The sequence below is a fragment of the Lactuca virosa genome, chromosome 4, assembly GCF_052849685.1.
Source record: "Lactuca virosa cultivar CGN04683 chromosome 4, Lactuca_virosa_CGN04683_v6, whole genome shotgun sequence".
Lineage (NCBI taxonomy): Eukaryota > Viridiplantae > Streptophyta > Magnoliopsida > Asterales > Asteraceae > Lactuca > Lactuca virosa.
In genome coordinates this window covers 456,739,212-456,749,354 of record NC_136429.1, presented here as the reverse complement: position 1 = coordinate 456,749,354, position 10,143 = coordinate 456,739,212, and the positions used below count along the sequence as shown (strand labels likewise).

General features: G+C 36.0%; 1 pseudogene; it reads right to left on the bottom strand.

Moving 5' to 3' along the window:
• Positions 1-3,265: 3,265 nt before the first annotated feature.
• LOC145109151 (putative receptor-like protein kinase At2g23200 pseudogene) lies at positions 3,266-5,909 on the bottom strand (annotated as a pseudogene).
• Between the last annotated feature and the right edge of the window lie 4,234 nt (positions 5,910-10,143).

The window sequence follows — 10,143 nt, the reverse complement described above, 5'->3', positions numbered from 1 at the left end:
CTTCTTTTCAGTGCATAAAATCCATAATTTTAAAAAATCTTATCTTGAATTTATTCCTGATTTCCTACAATTGAAACTTCTTTCACTAATAGCAAGAAATCAACAATCAATCAATCACCAATAAATCAACATGCTAATACCATTAATCAAGATTCAATCTCCAAATTTGAATCGGCCTTTTGTCAATTTCGTATATACCTAGAACGCACATTCATATGCAACAAAATTAATCATCTCCTTTACCTTAGCGTCTCTCATTTCACTTAGGATTCATTTCCCAGACGCCCATATGTCCATCGTCTTCATCTTTTCTCTCTCACCGACTCAATGATGACACTATGTGTCCCTTATTGGCTTTAATATTTAATTTGTTGACAACGAAGCTGCCACCTTCATATTTCTCTACAATATATTCCTATGATTTTAGGATTCAATATGAGTGTTCGAACAATAATATGAGATTTGAAGGAGAACTACCCTACCGCAGTGATGACAAGTAATTTGTTTAGAAATCCATTTGAAATACCTTAAATATTATGAAGGTTCAGGCTTCTCATTTAATTAATTTAACAATTATGTTATTTGTCAATATTTTGATCGTGGTTTGATGGGTGTTTTCCGCTGATTATGTCACATTTTGGGCGGAGTTGATAAATCTCACCTTTTTTCTTCATTTGAAACATGGATCATTGCTTAACAAAACAATGCAGGTATGTGATTGTTGCCATTATTTTGATCAATAGGTTAATAAGATGTAATTTAATTGTATTCTCTTTGTACACACACCAAGAACAACTTTGATTAAGAGTGTCTGAAGCATTCAAATCCAAAAGAAAGTGATGGCTACAATTATGCTTTCACAATCAACGTGAAACAGTGGATTATGCACATGCTATAAAATTTTAATGTTTTAAATGGCTTTAAACAGTGGATTATAATCCGATAGGTATTGTAAAGGGCATGATGTGTTTCTAATCACTTGGAGTAATATTGATATGTTTCTATGAAAAAAGTAAAAGGATACTTTTTGAATGGTCAGTGACATGTATACACACTGTAAACTCTCTAAATCATTCTCAATACATTGTAATTTTGTATTATAACTCCTAACCCTTATTTAAAAAAATCAATATTGTGTTCACATATTTCTTTGCAATTAGACCGAATTGTAGTTTTTAAACCTTTAAACATTCATTTGGTGATGAGGTTTAACAAGAATATTCCTTAACTTTATCTTCAAAATTACATTGTTTACATTTACACAATAGTGTTTTGTGAAATTAAACTTTTTTTTTGAATGGGTATTAAGATTACTTATAGATCTTATTAACAGGATGCTAGGTGGAGTGTAGATGACATTGATTCCACATTGATGCAGACATCATATTATTCCATAACTCTTTCGTCAAATTTCAAAATCAATAAAAGTGGCCCAAATAGAAGAATCACAAGACCCATTTCTTCAACCCTTATAAATTGCTTATTATTATATTTAAATATATAACTTCATTAATGGAATTCGTTAAGCATACAAGAAAAGGGAATATAATAAGGAGAATTTTGACAAAAGTTGTGTCTGGATAGATGATGTAATATGTGGCAGGGGTATAACATTCATTTTTCCCTAATTTTCTTTACTTTTTAAATTTACATTTTATTTTTGAAATTAGTTTAGTAACTATGTGCGTGTGTTATTGTATGTGATTTTAATTTTTTATTTCTAAAATATTTTCATTTTTTCTTATATAAACATTGTACTTTGAATCAGTTTGGACTTTGGAATATTTACTTTAGAAGTCTCTAATCACCCTAATCACAAGAAATTGCAATGTAATATGTGGCAGTGTATAACAGTCATTTTGACAGGGGTATAACAATCCATTTTTTATTTCTCATAAAAAAATTTAATGTCTACAAAAAATGACTAAATTGCTCTCATCTTCTCCAAAAAGATAAACAACTTTAAATTTCATCTTACAACTTAAAATTTCATCTTCATAGGAAATGATAGTTGGTTGCTATAATGGCAGCATATCTTTTATGTATGTTGTTATAATGGCAATCTACTGTTGGCAGCATACCATTGATGACAAATGATAGCAATATACTTTCATTTTTGGACATATAATAGCACGTTACTTTGAATTCCCTTTTATTGTGATTTTGTATTTGTATTTCATGATTTCTTTAAAATATTATTTATACATAAATTATTTTGACAAACAAAACAATATGACTATTAATTTGACATTTTTCTTAATGATCTAAACAAGGATAATGTCGAAAGATAAATCATTTAATTGAGAATATATATTATATACTTAGTTATAGCTTACGTAAAGAGATAAAACCAAATTTGTGATGTTATATTAATTTGATGCAATTACTAACCTTAGTGATAGATTATTTTGTTTAAATTGTTATAATTATCTAAAACAATTGGAATGGGTACCTTGGACTTGAGAAAACTTGGTTGATTCCTAGTGACTTTCTTTAAACTTGAATTATGGATTTTGATTTTCAATAACCAAGTATATCAACCTTCGTTCATTCATGTTATTTTACTTTGTCAACCTTTTAGTATATGGGTTTGCATCTATTATTTATTACCATTGCGCCTATTAACTTCCAAAGTTGTTTTATCTTCGTAAATTAATATTTTTTTTGCCAATATTTGAATAATTGATGTTTTTGATTTATCAATATTGTTTTTTTTAAATAATTTAATTTAATTTTATAGCGGTAATATAAACCTTGTATCCTTGTAATGTTTATCTTCGTCCTAAGTTTTTTTTTTTTTTTTTTTTTTTTTTTTTTTTTTATCCAATAATGATTGCATTAAAATAATACTCTTTATCTTTTTAACTTTGGTGTCAATCAGGTTGTTGCTTTTTAATTTTCATAGGTGGAGCCGTGGAGGTTCATCATGTGTGCTAGCACTATCTTTGGGACTTTGGTGATGAAGAAAAGCCATAGCTTTAAGTGATAAAGCAATACATTATATGAGTTTATGTCTATTCTTTTTTCTTCAATATATGCAACTTATTGAATCACTATTATTCTTTTGCATTATAATTTGTCTAAAGTTTATAATTTTGCCAAAATAAAACATGAAGTTTGTAATTTTAGGGGAAAATATGGAAGCATCAACAAAGTTTGTATTCCCAAATCTCAAGCACACACTCTCCTTACAATTCAACCATAACTTTTTGGTGATTTAAGCTTAAGGACCCTATTTTTGTTTTCCCCACGTGACAAAAATATGTTTATACAAACCCTTATATAATTGTACACAAAAGAAATACAAAATTATATAATCAATATATCAATAAACAATATTACAACCTATCGAGCTTCATTGATCTTCAATTGCGAAAACACTTGGCTCTCACTCGGATAACTAAAAATCGAGCTATCATTCACATCAGAATCATCATTATGTCGAGACGGCAACCGATCAGTTATCGATTTTGGCAACTGAAATGACATATTTATCGTGCTATCATCACATGGCTGTTGGTCCATTGACATTAGTTGCAAAGTCAACACATATTTTAAATCCCAATACACATCATCCATACTCGGCCTTTTGCCTCCCGTTTCCTCTAAACATCTCTCAGTTATTTCCACAAATTTCCTTAACGAGTTCTGATTAATCTTACCCGCAAGAAACGGATCGATTATTTTCTCAAGATTGCCATTTTTTATCTGTTTAATCGCCCAATCAGCCAAATTCATTTCCTTTGCAGGAAGTCCGTTGTCGAGAGCTGGCCTTGCACACAACACTTCAAGCAGTACCACACCGAATGAGTAAACATCTGATTTATGTGTCAGTTTCATACAACTAACGTATTCAGGATCCAGATACCCAAAACTCCCTTTCACATCCGACATTTTACCTTCGTCCGCATTATCCAACTGTGATATCCCGAAATCGGCGACTTTTGCTTCATAGCGTTCGTTTAACAAAATGTTCGTTGATTTCACATCACGATGAATAATCCCACCTTCTGAACTCGTGTGAAGGTAGTTCAACCCTCCGGCTGCACTGATACAAATCTCAATCCTCTGTTCCCACAAGAGTCTTGGGAGATCTGAATCATACAGATGATCTTGAAGAGTACCCTTTTCCATAAACTCATACACAAGTATCATTTCGTTATTTTCATCACAATAACCGATCAAAGACAACAAATGTTTGTGGCGTATCTTTGACAACACCATGATTTCCGTCACGAATTCCGGCCGGCCTTGACCGTGACCTTGTTCGCCTCGTTTGACCGCCACTTTGGTTCCATGAAGTGTTCCTTTGTACACCTTCCCGAAACCTCCTCGACCAATCATTAAATTTTCATCGAAATTAGTTGTTGCTTGTACTATGTCGGCAAATGGGACCCTAAGATTGAGGTCTAGTACTGGTGATGGATTGTTGACTGTGAAGTCACCGATTATACTGTTGTATGAAGTACTCCGGCCATATGATGGAACCACGTGAGACTCTGATTTTGCTCCGACCACCACCTGCTTTCGTTTCCCACATCTTGATCCGATGAAGAAACCTGCTAACAAAACCAGTAGAAAAGCTACACCTGCAAGAACACATCCAACCACGATGAATACACTCTTTCCCTTTTTCCCGTTGACTGGATCACGCACACCGGAGTTTTTCAACATCTCCATGATCTCGACTCCGTTCAAGAACACCGGCTGATTGTTACCACGAATTGCGCCAATACTGATATTCAAACGATCTGAATCAGTGGACTCCACCACCAAATCAAGATAAAACGGAGCTTGTAACGCATCCACTGTGTTACCCGGTTGAATCTCCTCCTTGTGGTGGCTGTAGACAAAGAAGTTGAAGGCGTCGTTGGGATCGACGAGGGATGTGCTTATAATGTCACAGAAATGAGCTCGAACCAGATACATGGCATTCTTATTGACGTTGAAATTCCAAGTAATGTTTACCAAACTGTTGTTTAATTGTTTGGCGGTTTTGTAAACATCATCAGGAGCATCGGAGGAGCTTGCTCCACCGTCTACATAATTAATCCGGCCATCAAAAGTGACGTTTCTTGCTGGTCCATTGTTGAAGATGAAGGAATTATCAGGTGTCCATGTTCTTCTTAAGGTGTCACGATCTACGTTGATCGTTTGTCCTCCAACGTTAACTCTGTGGATTGGGTTGAAAGCATAATCCGATGTTAACTTCTCCAGATCAGCAAGTTTTCCGGCGGGTGAAATACGTGGGAAACTGGAGGCGGGCCTGAATAGATTCGATGGTGTCGTGAAAGCTTCAATGGCATTTACAAACGCAGAAGACGATCCACGGGATGGTGTAAATTCAATTCTAAACCTTCGTTCAGACCCAATCGGGAATATAAATTCTCTAATCACAGTCGAGTTTCCGGTGCTAAAACCGGACAACAGAGAGAACCCGGAGACAGAAACGTCGAGTTTCGAGTTGGAAAATTCGAATCCATTAGTAGAGAATCGGGAAAAATGAAGGCGTACCATGACGAAAGTGTTGATTTCATCTGCTTCAAGTTCGTACCATGATTTCTTAGTGAAGACTCTTGCTGTTCTGTAGATAACCGGTGTGTCGGTTGCCGGGTTGTTGCTTTCTGCGGCGACATGGCCACCGGAGATGGAGAAAGTTGAGGGGTTGACGTCGCCGAGGAATTTCCGGTTGGTGAAATCAATATCAGAGTTCGATCCACAGTTGATGAAGTAGTGGTCCGGTAAGACATACTGTGAGGAAGCAAGTGACAGTGAAGAGAAAAGGACGAGAAGAAAGAAACACAGGATGGACGTCATTGAGGCAAGTTGATGATTACTGTTTCGAATGGAATAATTATTGTTTTGCTTCACGGGACGAAGACGACAATATGATAACAAAAAAGTGTACTGTTGACGACGACCGCGAAGACTTGAATCCGGTCGTTGTAAATGTATATCTATATTTCTTAATTTTAGGCATAAATAAGATGAAATTAAATAATCGAGTTTCTTTTGTTTTAATTTTTATAGTTTAATGCAGACGTGGATACTAATCTAAGTTAAAAGAAAAGAGAGGTTCCAGGATAGATGTTTCCGCCATGAGGAGAGGCGTCGGTCTTTGAGGATTGTTGGTAGTTGAGTATGAAAGCGAAGATTTTTAATAAAAACTCTCTTTGGTTCTACAAGGGACTGTAGCTTGATTACTCTCAACATGTGAAGCACTTAAATCTTTATTATTCTTGTTTTTAATTTTTAATATAACTAATCGTTAAGATAACTTGTTTGTGTGTGTTAGTTCATGGAGATTGATTCACCCTTTGACCATATAGTCCGTGTGTAGACCAAACATGAGGTCCTATATTACATGTGACACTAAATTTCGTCATGGGCTAGAGTTGTCAATGTTTAAGACTTGACCTTATTGACAACTTTAGGTCAACTTGCTAGTATTTATACTCATTGAATTCGTATAACCTAATGTATCATACTCAAGTTGTTTGGTAGAAATAATAAAACTCTGTTATGCTCGCCTGTGGATGTGGACGTAGCTGATCATCCTGATTGTGTGAACCAAATAAATATTTTGTTCTCTTTATCATTCTGCATTATTACATTTTTTATGAAATCGTTTGTCGTTTGTCGAAGTGTTCTATTTCTAACAACTGAAGTCAGAACTATGGGTAAAGATGAGAAGCTTAAGATTGGAAAGTTTGAAGGTCACAATTTCAGGTTCTGAAGAATGCAGATCAAGGATTACATTTACAAAAGAAATTACATGAAACCTTGGTCGAAAAGAAACCTGAAGTGTTCAAGCAGGATGACTTGAATCTACTAGATCGGTAGGCTTCTGGCGTGGTAATATTATAATTTGAGAAGAACGTATCTTACAATATTGTCAATGAGAAGACTACATGCAACCTGATTAGGGTGTTATCCGATATTTATGAAAAACCATCAACAATGTATAAGGTGTTCTTAATCCGACAATTGGTAAATGGGAAGATGAATGAGGGTAGCTTGGTTACTGATCATGTTAATGAATTCAGTTCAATCATCTCAACGTTGATTTCAGGTTATATTAGATGCTAGGATGAAGTCCAAGCGTCGCTACTATTATCCTCTTTGCATGATAGATGGTCCAGTATAGTGACGATAGTTAGCAGTTACACGGGAAGTGCTAACCTAAAATTTGAAGGCATTCACGTTTTTAATCCTTGGCGAGGATATGTGTAGATGAATAGCCAGATAAACATAAAATAGTCGTTTGAGTTTATCAGACAGAGGAAAAAAATACAATAAAGGAGGAGGTAGTACAAGAAGATAAAAATCAAGGAAGAAAGGTTAGTTGAAGACATAGTTGAAGACATAGCAGGACATATATTACCTTAACCTAATTCCTTCATTTACTTCATATTCAAAATAAGTAATAGGTTAAGTCATTGATATATATATTTTAAAGATGCTTAACGAATGCATAACACCATAGGAAGCATTCATACACATCACTCAATGACCTAAATTATGTTGCATGTATTAATTATGTTATTTTAAGTTATTTTTAAATATTCATAGGAGATTTTGCAAGTCATGCATTTTTACACAACTTTTTGTTTCCTCAATTTACATTTTCAATTTTAATAAACATTATTTAAAGACGTTCTAGTTCATTTTTTGATGCAGCTATTTGTGTAGGATTTTTGATAATGTTGGTTGTGATAATCTTTTGTATCATATGGAAACTCAGATGCCGAATGAAGACAAAGAAGGATGTTAGTGTGGAAAAGTTTTGAAACATCCGTAAAATTCACAAAAATTTTAAACTTTTTAAGATATTCCAAAACCACAGTTTATTGCAAATTGTTTTCAAAATAGTTTTAACATCAGAGAATCCCAGAAATCACAACATGAAAAACGAGAAGGTGCGCGATCAAGCCTTCACCTTCCCGCGATCATCTGATGTACCTGAAACAAAATCCAAAACTGTAAGCACGAAGCTTAGTGAGTTCCCCCAAAATACTTGCACAACAATAACACACATATAATAATAGCATACTATAAGCCCAATCAACCATCGGGTTGGAATGCCAACGTACTATGGGTCCAATCATCCTCGGGATGGTATACCATCGGCCCTTAACCATCGGGTTTGAATGCCCACATACTATAAGTCCAATCATCCTCAGGATTGAATACTCTAGGCCCTGAACCATCGGGTCAGAATGCCTACATACTATGAGTCCAATCATCCTCAGGATAGAATACTCCCGGCCCTCAACCATCGGGTTGGAATGCCCACATACTATGAGTGCAATCATCCTCGCGATGGAATACTCTCGGCCCTCAACCATCGGGTTGGAATGTCGCGGTCTGTTGGCTCATGCACAAAGCAGAAAAGCCTCAACCACCAATCACACATATGCACATATATCAGATAATCACATAACAGTCTACAGACAGTCAAACCGATCTACATTTCACTAAGCATAGAAACATCCTATCTACCAGGATACCGATCTAACATATCATAACAACATAGAAACATCCTATATACCAGGATACCGATCTAACAGATCATAACAACATAGAAACATTTTATATACCAGGATGCTGATCTAACAGATCACAACATAAATAAATCAGGTTAACAATCCAAAGGGTCGGCCTTGGTGCCTCTTGATTATAGTGAGGAAAACTCACCTCACAAGTAGTGTTGAATCAAGAAGATTAAATTCCGACTCTCAGCTCCGATCTCGACTGCCTACAACCACCATGTGACTCACTTCATTAAAATTCTGAATTACCAAAATACCCTCAGAAGTCAAACTTGGTCAACCATGGTCAAAGTCAAGGTCAACAGTCCATGTTGACCCAACACGTCGAGTGCATCTAGCAATTCGTCGAGTTCCTTCAGTGTTCAGAAAACCAGGAAAAACCCTAGCCAACTCGCCGAGTTAGTAGAACAACTCATCGAGTTCCTTCAGTAAACAGAAAGCGGGAAAAACCCGATCCAACTCGTTGAGTTGTGTAACATCCCGACTCCCATGTATAAGAATTTTATCTAAAAATGACATTTTGACTTGGAACTCGTCGAGCTGATGGCCTCAACTCGACGTGTAGAAAATTCTCTACTCGTCGAGTTGTGAGGCAAAACTCGGCTAGTTGGAGCTGGAATATGAAACCCTAATTTTCAAGGTTTTGCACCCTATTTAAAGACTCATTAGCAACCCTCTGCCTCCCTTAACGTCCCCTTTGACCTCAGAAAACCCTAATCGCGTCTTACTCTTCATTTTGTGTGTTAAGAAGCTTGGAAGGTGGTTTTAGTGAAAGAAACTTGAAGGCTAAGGAGCTTGGAGCAAGGAGAAGCTTGTAGATCCGGTTTCTACTTCATCTTGGCATCATCTTCAAGGTAACAAGTCGTTACCTTGACCATTTCCTAGCTAGATCTATTCATTTAAGAGTTTTGGGCCATTTCTAGCTTAACCTTGAAGTTTTTCTAGTTTTGAGCACATCTTGGAGTGATGAGTTCAGATCTGGACTCCTCTAAGCCCTTATTGTCATAAAGTTATCAAATTTACCAAGCCTTGGCACTTCTCTATACCTTAAACCTCTTCCTTAGCTTGGTTTTGGCGTTTAAGACCATGCATGCACGTAAAGCTTGCAACTTTATGTGGTAACTATGCTCTAGGAAGTTAGATCTATAGTTTGGAGCCTTACTTCAACTTAAAAGTGTCTGGATGAGAAATGGACAGCATGAACTCGACGAGTTGAGACGGGTTTTCCCGTTTTTTGGATTCTGCATGAACTCGACGAGTTGGATAGCCAACTCGGCGAGTTGACTCAGGTTTTAGCAGGTTCTCTGGATTTGAAGGAACTCGACGAGTCAGTAGTTGTACTCGACGAGTTGGGTCAACATGGATTGTTGACTGTTGACTTTGACTTTGACCAAGGGTTGACCAGGTTGACTTCTGAGGACAATTTGGTAATTTGAGTCTTGAGAGAGCTGGTCCTATGGTGGTTATAGGTGTTGGAGCTTGTAGCTGTGTTTCAGGAATTTGAGATTACGTATTGTGCTACTTGTGAGGTGAGTTCTCCTCACTATACTGACAGGGTCTACGACACCTAGGCCGACCCTTTGGATTGTTA